The following is an 11,083-nucleotide window of genomic DNA, read 5'->3' as shown; positions in this document are numbered from 1 at the left end:
TATAATATGGAACAGCAAAGGAGACAGGATAATGATTTACTGAAACTTCTGTGTCTCATGTTTTGGAGTAACAACGTGAAATTTGGCAAAGAAGAGCATGCCCTTTGCATGAACCCTTTATCCCTACATCCCAGAGAATGCCTTCAGTAAAACAGCTTCCATTCATACATATTCAAGAAAAGGTATGGATTTATTTTGGCCAAACATTAGCAGTAAAACCGGGTAGGTATAGGTAAAATGGAAAAGGGGTTCCATAAACAAGACAGAATCATCCATTCCCAAATCTGAAACATGCCCAGGGACTCCGGTCTCATTCCCCTCTCTTTTTATGCAATCTTTCAAGTCAGACCCCTTATGCCTAGATCTGTCCAATGTCTTTGACCTGTGGGTGATGACCTAAAACTTCTTGCTCTTAGTGCGTTACTTTAAGTGACAGTAGGCAATTGCCTAACCAAAGCTTGTACCAAAACAGCAATGCTCAAACAGAGACCAGAAATCCTCCTTTTGGCAATTCTTGGCTTTTATAGACTTGACATCAAAATTTGTCAGTCTTTCGAACATACTAATTTTCAGACATTTTAAAATATCATGCAGCAATTTCCCTTTCCCTCTCCCTTTCCATTTCCCTTTCCCTTTTCCCTTTTCTCCTTGCCCTTTCTCTAGTTCTTATTCTTGAATATAAGCCCTAATATTAATCTAGCTCATAGTAAACTACAGCTCTTTTTTGCCCTAAGGCTGGAGGAAGCATCTGCCTTTGGCAAATACTTCAGTGCTGAAGGGAAGGATGGTATGTTAAAAAAGGCAGGGAAAATGGAGGTAAGGGATTGGAGGGAGGGGGAAGAAGGGCGGCAGAAGGGGAACAGGAATAATAAGGAGTTGTATGGGAGGAATGATGTTCAGTAAAAATGATGAACAAATGCATTGCTACATTGCCCATTACCCTACGCTTTGATTTTCCCTCTCTTTTTCCTAAGGTTATGTCAATATCTGTGACTAGTCACTTAGAGCCGCTATAAGGATCTTGTGTATGTGACTCTATAGTTTGTCCCATATATTCATCTATTCCGCGGGGACTCGTTCAAATAAGCTGCTATGTTTATTATCATTATTATTATTATTATTTTATTTTACGGCTGCTATGAAGAGCCAGATTCTGTGAAAGAAGTGAAACAAAAAATTGCATGATTAGGAAAAGAAAAAATGAAAAAGAAATATCATGATAATTGTCACTTTTTGGACCAGGTTCAGTAAAAGTATGTTTGTTTTGTTCACTTGTTTACTTTAAAGAAATGCCATCTCTATTTGCTATGATTTGGAAGTCCATACATAAATAACTCTGGGAGCAATTACCAAATGTTGTGATTGTAGAAACATATTTCTATGTATTTATGTGCACAAGCCACTGAACATTTTCAAATATTATATTCCACTGGATTGCTTGTCTTTCTGCTTGCTATTCGGCCACAAATCTCTGTGCCCCGTATCATCCGTGGGACATTAATTTCAGTTTTACAAAAGTAAATGCCACTTATTTGTGAAGGATGAAACCAACCAGCAAGACATGCTTTGAGGGCACATCATCATGAGGCAAATAAAAATTATAGTCAAGAAATTCCCTTCTCCCTCTTCTTGTAAACAGCGCCGTGATGTGAGAACAACTTGAAGGAAGCGTGCCTCCAGCACACTGCTCCCTGCGGTTTGGTTCTGAGTCTCAGTTTAGGTCAAGAATTGCAGCTGCTGTTTGAGGGATTTTCCCAGATCTGGGTGTATCAGGTGTTGGTTGATGCTTCGAGCACCGAGACCTGTCATCACGCTGACACGGTGTGACATAAGGGGAAGTTGCAAGAAGCAGCAAGGCAGAAATGCGAAAGAAAACTCAGGCAGATACTAACCAACATTTCAAGTAGGAATTGTTTAGAAAGAGGTTTAGAGTTCCCTGAATAAGAGGGAAGCTTTTTGGTTCAAAGTTTCTGATGTATTACTATGCCATCTACTATATAAAGCTCAAAAAAAAAAAAAAAAAAAAAAAAAAAAGAGGCAATAGAAAGGATTTTAGAAGAAGTAAGCCGTCATCCTCTGCTACACTATTAACTCAGGGGTGGCTCTGCCAAGGGGGTGCTAAGCACTGCATGAGTTTTCCAGTCTGAAAAATGAGAGAATTTAATCTCGGAAGAATGCATTAATCTTCACCCCAATTCTGCGTGACACTGTCAGCAGTTAATTTAACAGCAGATCTTCACAAATGAAAGATCAATGCAGGGGAAGTTTCCCAGAAATCTGAGTTTGTGCAGTGAACGGTGTGTAAAACCCACAGCCTGGGCAGAAAGGTGTCTGCAAGTAGCTACCAGGGCAAAGCTGGGAAGCTACAGACATTCATGACCAAATCCCGAATCCCTTATGGACCTCTTACTCCTGAGCATCTACAGACCTTACCTTCTGCAGGAGGAAAATCTGACCAAAACCTCTGGTATTTTCCCCTTGTAACAAGCACCATGCCTCCTCTGCACCGCTGTGCGTCCACTGCAGCTCTCAGTCAGAGCTTGCTCTGAAAGAAATAAAACAAAACCAGCGGCAGTAACGAAAACTAACATATGAACAGGTAACTTGTTCCCAGGAAAGACAATTCCATCACAAACTTAGTCTCCAAGAATAAATAAGGTGCCAGTGGCATGCAGGTTTTATAAAGACAGATTGAAGACACACAGCACTTGGCCCTAGGTGTGTCAGCACAGCTGCTGTGCCAGGCCTGAAGGGGAAAGGCACTTTGTGGCAGAACATTTGCACACATTTATGTTTTTTGCTGCTGGCACCCTAAAAAGGAACGAGAGAAGATCTGCTGCACCAAAGCAAAACAAACAAACAAACAAACAATACAAACAAACATTTCTCCTTTCTCACCTTCATAACGGTGATAAACAACGAAAGACCTCTGAGAGAAAGGTCATTTCCTGCTTATAGAATGACCAATAAAAAGTTAAGCTTCCCACTTTCTGAACATACCATTAACTCTTCTATGTTATAAAATGTAAATTAAAATGAAGTTTTGTCACCAAAATCAACACCTGGTTGTATTCCAGCTGATTTCTACAGACACACAACAGCTTTATTTACGGTGTCCTTTCTGTTAAAGCAGTTGTTTCATCCACTGGAGGTTTCCAAGTCACTCAGTGGGAACTAACGTGGGGAAGCAGGAATATATTTAAAGCTCCCAGTACTGCTACATTGCTGGCAGTAGACCTCAACAGGTTCATTAATTTTGTGCTCTGGAAAACAGCAAGTCTAATACGACGTGTCCTGAGGCTGACAGCTGTCTTGTTGCAGCCCTGGTTCACACCCAATAGATACCATGGCACTGTGCAATACTTTATCGTCCGTATCCCATGCTGTGTGTACAGAAAAAAATAATAAAATAAAATAAATAAAATAAAATAAAATAAAATAAAATAAAACAAAATAAATAATAAAATACTTCAGCGATTCTTATATTTAAGTAGAAAAAAATGAAGCAGAAAGTAGTTCAGGTCAGATTTGGCTACAACAGTAAAGGACAACAAGGAAGGTGGAACCACCTTTCTGCTCCTCTGACACCCAGTGGCAAAAATGCCATGCAGAGGATTTATCGAATGGATTCTGTCACGTGCAGTGTGTCAATCAGCTTACAAACACTGTTGTTCTCTTTAGGGGGTTGTAAAGCCTCCGTATTTCTGGGTTTTAAATTTGCAGGGTTCTGCCTAATCACGAGTACCAGAAAGCATGCGCAGAGCACAAAGTCCATACCCTGCACAATTTTACCTTTTAATAAGAGTGAGACTACTGCAGAAGCAGTTTTAACACACATATCAGCTGCTCTGTTGAAAGGGTGATAAGCATTTATGTTTGCCTTTCCAGCAGTGCATCAATGCATGTCTGACAATAATTTGAATGTGTGTTGATTATTTTAATTCTTTTGTTTCCTCTTTTTTTTATGTATATATATATATATATAGTCTATCTGATTAATAGACAATAGTTTCCATGTACTCAGGCTTTCATCTGTTGAGAACAGCACAAAACAGTGTTCAGATATTGCTGAGGATGCAACATGTGGAATTATACAGAATAATCCATGAAGAAAGAGTATGTGACATTGATTGTCATGTCATTTGTATTAAGTAAGGTGGGAAGGATAACTGAGGATTTATTATGATGTTATGACTTGCTATTAGAACACTGTACTTCAAAAGATTTGCAGAAAGAAGAAGAGCATTTTATTCTTAGGTTGCTTCAGCACAGACTATTCAGTAGCCAATAATAGCTATCACCTGGTAATTAGTTGTTGTCCTGAGCCAGATATATCGACAATGTCAGATGAATTTAAATAAATTATTACTCTTGATGCAGCCTTATCATGGATGGTGATAACTGATAATTGCTGCTTTTTTGCAAAAATGTATCAAAGATATATGTCAGGCTTAGACCTCTTCAGAAAATTAAGAAATTGTGCTATATTTTTTGTGTGTGATCAAAGAGCAGAACTACATTTGCAGCATTTTGGGGATGTTAAAAATTTACGAAAAATTCAGAGAAAATTAAATATATTGAAATTAAACAGGTTTTTTTTGTTTTTCCAATAATCATAATGATGGCAGTGTTATCAACAGGGAAACTACAATTTCTCAACATAACCAAATGGGATTACTTGAAAAAATGTTCTACCATACATGCTTCATAATTTTAATATGAAAATATGGCTGCTGTATCCATAACTACATTTCAGAGCAGATACAAGGCATTGGTTAAACTATACTGTGTAACTTTCCTATGGGAAAACAAAATAAACTGGAGAAAAAGAAAAAAAAAAAAAAGGAAAAAAAAAAGGGGGGGGGAAGCCTGAAGCCTGAGAATATCATTTAATAAAGTCCAGACATGAATCATGGTGCTTAGAATCATTACTATCCTTGATCCAAGTAAAACAGAAAGGCTGAGCTAATTCAGGTGCTGTATAAATAAAAACTTTCTAGCTGTGTTTAGGAAAGGAGAGGCTCAGAGAAAGAAAAAGAAATCTCAGCTTAAACCAGCAAGATAACAGCGTGCCACTGTTCATTCTGATAGCAGACAAAAATGAACATGGTACGTCAAAAGACTACCAGGGATATTTAAATACTCCATTTTAATCATTTATTACACATGGACAAAGAATGATTGAATATTTTTTCTTAATGAACTACAAAGGACATATCACACAGCATTCCCTCTGCCTCTTAGGTAAAAAATCTTACAAATTGACTTGATCTATTGTTGGTAATGCAATATTAATAACAAAATGTATTTGCAAAAACAAACCATCAGGAAGACAACTTGTTGAAAAACAGAGAGATCTCTACAGCAGCTACAAAAACATCTCATCCCCATCTGAAACAGGTGTTTGCATTGTTATTAGAGCATTGAAAAGAGAAACTTGCCCAGTGGGTTGCAGCTCCCAGTTCTGCCAAGTAGGTGCCCAGTGGCGTTGTAGGCACAACAGGCTGCATTTGCAAGCTCTTTGCATGTGGGGAAGGCAAGAGGAAGCCTGTAGCCATCCTCAACTCATGAGTCAAACCTGGTCCTGGAGGCTTCCCATCATCACTGCCATACGAAGAAGTGTTGTGGTAGGCTACAGATCACATCTTCCCTCTATCAAAACAAGGGAAAGCAAATGAGTTTAAGAACAAGCACCTCTTCACACCAATCCTCTTTTTTCTTCGGCTGCATCAGTTCCAATGCTTGTTACACAAGCACAAGACACAAAAGCAGAGAAAATTCAATCTTAAAATTAAAACAACAGCCAAGTGATACTAAATGCATTATGAATTAGCCTGTAGCAGCTCTCCCCTAAGATGATTAGCTTCCAAAGTCCATCATCTAACTATAGAAAATTCGGTGAAAAGCAAGTCAAGATTAATCAGTCTCATTTAACAGAATTATAAATATTTCCTACAATCATATCAGGATAGCAGTTGGCCATATTGCCAAAAAGAGTCTTGTAAAAGGAAAAGTTATAAATAAATAGATAAGCCTTTTGGTTGGTTTACTTCTTGCTTAGAAAAAGAGTATGATTTTTTCATCAGGTTAAAAAAAGTTCAGTAATGTTTTTAGGCACTGAAGTGAAAGAAAAAATTGAGACTAGGAGTAGGAAAAAAAAAAAGAAAAAAGCCTGATTATCTCCTATTTGACCATGAGAACCAATCTAATGAATGGTAGGGATTGGTATTTTCACTGATTTTCGCCAGAGACCATGCTTCTTTCATACTGATAGAAGGATCCATGAGGCAAGGAATTACAGCTATCTCGATTTTGTAGAAGGGGAGCTGATGCAGAGACCACCTTTAATGAGCTAAATCTCAGCTTTGCATCAATAAGTGTCCAAGTTCAAAATCTTTCCATTATCCTTCAAATTATTCTGGAAAGGAATCACACAGAGGCCAAAGGAGAGTTAGGAGAGTTTCGATGGAGTTTGAGTTTGTGTTTGTGCTGTTGTTTTTTGTTTGTTTGTTTGTTTTAAGAAGTTCCCCTGAATAATATGATACATACTTTTAAAACACCACTTGTTCTGCAGCATAGGCATAGCTGGAGAGACCAGATATCTGCGGTACAGTGCCGGAAAAGGATAGCCAGGCAAGCATGTCTGAGGCTTGGTTACCTCTGCATGACATTGTAAAAATAGACTGTTTCTTTATAACTTTAGTTAACTCTAGTTCAGTTTAGTTTAGTTTAGTTCAGTTCAGTTTTGTTATTTCCTTTCATTTTATTTTCCCCCAACAGTGTTTTATCACCGTGTCTGACAGGAATGGAGAACGAAAGAAATGTTAAAGGTTGTTTCTTTTCCATAGGAATGTTAACATCCCCCTCAGTTTGCAAGCACTAAATTACTTTCCTATTTTGCATCTGTGCTTTCATGACTAAAATGCTCAGGTATTCTATTTTACAAATGTGAATATATACTGTATTTTAATTAGAAATTCATCAAGATTTTTTTTTCTCTGTAGTTAAAAAGTTTCAGGCAGTGATTTGATCCATTCTCCTAAAATTTCCACAGTTTTTACAATCAATCAAAAAACAAGCATTGACAGTCCAAACTATGAAGAAATATGGTTGCTTTAGCTGCCAGAAATCATACCAAAATGACAACACAATGAAGAAAATAAAATATTCAATTTTTAAATATTCTTGGAACAAAAAAGCTTACATCTTCAGAACACCAAATTTCCACATATTTCCCACCACCACCACCCAGGAAAAAATAAAAATAAAAAAGCGTAAAAAAGGAGGGGTTCATGCCTTCTCTTTATATTTATGTAGAAATGACAGAAGGGGCAAGACCTCATTTCTTACCATCTTGTCAAGTCAAAACCAAACTGCAGATTGGCCCTGATGCTGAGACAAATTATTCCAAATAGGACGTTTCTGAACAGAAATCCAAGGGTTGCAAAAATTGGAACCAGCACCAACCAGTTCCTGCACGAGCTGCACAACAGAAGCAAAAGTTTTCAGAAATTAGTGTCTGAAATCACTCATTTCAATAATTCCAGTTTAGAAATCAAGGAAAATCTGATTTGTATAGATAAAATTGTGGATACAGAGTGACAGATATCCTCCACATTCCTGCTCTAGACCCTTATTTTTTATTGTAATCCTACACAGAAGAGAACTAGATTGAAGACCAACATAGGAACAAAATAGGAAAAAAAAAAGTAAGGAAAAAGAAAGGAAAAAATGACACATGCATTATTCTTACCCTCACAATACAGTATCTTAATATTTTGTCACAAGATATTTTGTGAAGTTGGCTTTTGAGTGCCATGCCAACTAAAAATACATACCGCACGAAGACGAGAAAATCTCAGTTCTCCCTCTACTTTACAACTGATAGTTCTTGTCATCAAGCTTGTACTGTTTGATTATGATGGATTCACACTGAAGGGAGAGGCATCAATATCATGAAAACAAGGGCCACTAAAACATAGGAGCTTACCCAGCTCAGGCATACGTTGACTGTTCAGGCCAATTAGTCAAAGCACCACACCTGGTACTATTTTTCAGCAGCTCCCTGAGGGCATGAATGAGGTTTGATGACTGCTTTGAGTGGCATTGTTCTCAATATATCTGGGCTCTACTGGGTTCCTTGGTGCACAAAATGGATGGCTGGGGAAAGAGCAGAGGAGGAAGAGTAGTAAGTTTTACGCAGGGGAGGAGAAAAGGTAAGACCCCTGAAACTTCTTCCTTTTTGCTTGGATCTCAGAGGGAAGGAAGGGTGCTTCTACTCACTCATCTTCCATTTAAGTTCTCAAAAATCTGCCCAGAACATCTCCAGAAGCAAAATGAGAAATGAAGTCTGGTTGCAGCCAGTAAATTTTTTTCCCAGGCAAGTGGGGTACTTTCATAGATAGTAGCTTTGAATGTTGCAGGTACAGAGAGTGAGCAATAAAAATGATACAGTTTGCAATTCTGTCCCACTTTGAAAACACTTAATAAATACCAGGAGCTTTGAAAAGGCTTTGCTGGCAGTAGAATGTCTGAATATAAAACTGAAAAAACATTTTGAAAACTGAGAGAGGAAATGTGGTCCAATTGGATCAATAATTTGGAGCACAGGACCCAACCATTGTGACCACACAACAGAAATAATTGCAATCACTGCTAAAAAAAGTAACACATCTCAACACAGCTGAGATCAGGCTAATGATTCACTTTGTTTTAAATGTGAATTATTGAAAGCAGGAATCAGAAAGTTCAAGGATGAAATTAGCCTCAAAACAAATTAATCTATTTTAAAAGTTTTGGGGAAAAAAAAAAAATCCCAAGTTGTACAGTGCTGAAAAGAAAAAAGGAAAAAAAAAAAAAAAGAACTGCAGAATAAAACTCCAAGCTTCCAAGCTCAAAGTTAATCTGATGATATATCTGAATGCTGATAACCTAGGCACAGATCCATCTCCAGAGAGAGATATGCCTGCTATGATTATCTCTCTGGTAGCTGTCAAACAAAGAGATGTCATTCTGTCTACAGTTAAACAACAACAGATGGAGCAGACCCTCAGCCAAGGTAAGTAGCATCACTCCAGTGCTTTCACATGGAGCCTTACCGTAGTTTGCACCACTTGAAGATCTGCTCCAGATCTCTATTCCAAAGCTAGGGTTAATCTCATTTCTAATATAAACTGAGATCATCACAGAAGAAGCTAAGGAAGAAACTATGTCTTTAAGGCACACTTATGTTTGTGGTGTCATTATGGCACACGCTCCCATCAGTTAGCTTTCCACTTCCTTTAGAGGACACGTAACATGTAAAGCCTCTAAACTTTATAGATTCATGAGCTGTAGTATCCTGAAAATCACAAGGTTTGGGGGATAGAAGGAGTCTAGAATTTTTATAGAGCAATTCATTAGTTGTAATGGGAGATGCCTGAAGTGGGTCAGATGATTCAAGCCCCCTGCAAATGTACATCTACTTCTGTTGAGTATAAAGGCAAATAAACAACTCACACTGCTGCTGATATCTACTCTGCAATTGTTGACAAGTAGGTGAGGTAAATTCTAAACACTGCACCCAACCTCTTTGTCCATAACACTGGGAAATAATGGACAGAGCGATCCAGACACAACTTTGTTAAACCAATGTTCTCATGATTTCTGTAATGTTATACTTACACTAGACACCCAAAATGATGAGAAATATATTTTCTGCAATTTACATGGTGATCTGAGGCTATTTCATCTCCAAATCAAAATAAATGGTCCACCAAGATTAGATGTAAATTCTGCATCCACATTTTCATCTACAAATACTCCATTGGAAAACAAAGGGGAATGGAAAGAATGCTCCACAATCACCAATCCTCATTCCAAAATTCCCATAAGACTAATAATATTTGGTAGCTTGAACCGAGACCATAGTGTTTTGGCTAGAATGCAATATGTAAGGGACTTATTTTTCTATTCTCTCAAGTGATTTAATCTTGAAATCACCTTAATTCAGTGATATTCATAATGAATATATGCTCAGCTTGGCCATACATCTGCCAAGTGTTTCTGAAATACTCCTGTTTAAGATATGTATATTGGAACTGAGATTCATGGACATCACAAATGGAAAATGTCTTTTAGATCAGCCATTCCTACCAGTACAGACTTATTCTCAAAGAAACACTTCCTGGTCTATTGTCTGGTCTAATTTCAAAGTCTGTCTTTTGAATAGTATAAGTTACGCTATTATGAGCAAGTCTGTTATTAAAATGTGAGATGTATTTTGGATCTATAACTTTTAGCCAAAGAGCTGTTTTTATTACGTATTGGGGGGGAACAGAAAAAAAAAATAAATAATTTAAAAAGATTACTTCTTTTGCTTACTCTTGGAAGGGACCACCCAATAGCCCACTTAGTAAGGGATCTACATCAAATACTACGTAATACTCTGAAGCAACCACGATGTCCAAGTCTCATGCAGAGACAGCCAAACACACCTCATAAGCTCGTTGTAAAGGCAGCTATAGCAAACTGGAGTTCAAGGCCACCTGCAAAAGGCAGTCAGGAAGTTTTATAAGCACCTAGCTGGTGAAGTTCAGCCTAAGCCCCATACAGGTATTTTACATTAGGTACAGGTATTTTACATTTACAAGCAGGTATTTTACATTAGTTTAATGCTAATGCAAGTATCTGCACATAAGCTGTGATGATGCCCAAGTAAACATATGTAAAGGGATTCACTGCCCAATAGAAAAATGATAAAAAGGAGACAAAAGGCAGAAAGAAGAGCTTTTAAAAAATCTGTTCAGACCAGTTCATACTTCTGAGATCACTTGGAAGCCCTATATTGTAAGCAGGCACTTTCCTGTACATGAGACCTTGACTAACTTCTATTGATCCCATATTAGGCCAATAAATGCACAGAAATAGAAGGAAAGGACTTTTATTTTACAGCGTAAGCTAAGTGCAACTCTCTAAATTTCAGTAGATGATTCTTCCTTCTTACATGGCCCTTATTACTCTGAGAGGTAAACAGCACATGGTGCTTAAATGTTAGGGTACTGCCCCAAAAGACAGTTATGCAGTTATGGTAATTAAATAGTGC

At 37.6% G+C, this 11,083-nt stretch overlaps 1 long non-coding RNA gene across 2 annotated transcripts; it reads right to left on the bottom strand.

Moving 5' to 3' along the window:
• Positions 1–4,853: 4,853 nt before the first annotated feature.
• On the bottom strand, positions 4,854–8,111 carry LOC310889917. Of its 2 annotated transcripts, none has more exons than XR_014576910.1 (3): positions 7,991–8,111; positions 7,351–7,482; positions 4,854–5,652 (listed from the first exon to the last, which is right to left on the bottom strand). It is a non-coding gene; the product is annotated as an uncharacterized lncRNA (long non-coding RNA). The 2 variants fall into 2 exon arrangements; XR_014576911.1 differs by lacking the exon at positions 7,991–8,111 and adding an exon at positions 7,839–7,966.
• Positions 8,112–11,083: the final 2,972 nt, after the last annotated feature.

This window comes from Anser anser (genome assembly GCF_964211835.1).
Source record: "Anser anser genome assembly, chromosome: Z".
NCBI classification, from domain to species: domain Eukaryota; kingdom Metazoa; phylum Chordata; class Aves; order Anseriformes; family Anatidae; genus Anser; species Anser anser.
The sequence above is the reverse complement of the archived record's forward strand: the minus strand, read 5'-3'. Positions and strand labels throughout refer to the sequence as shown.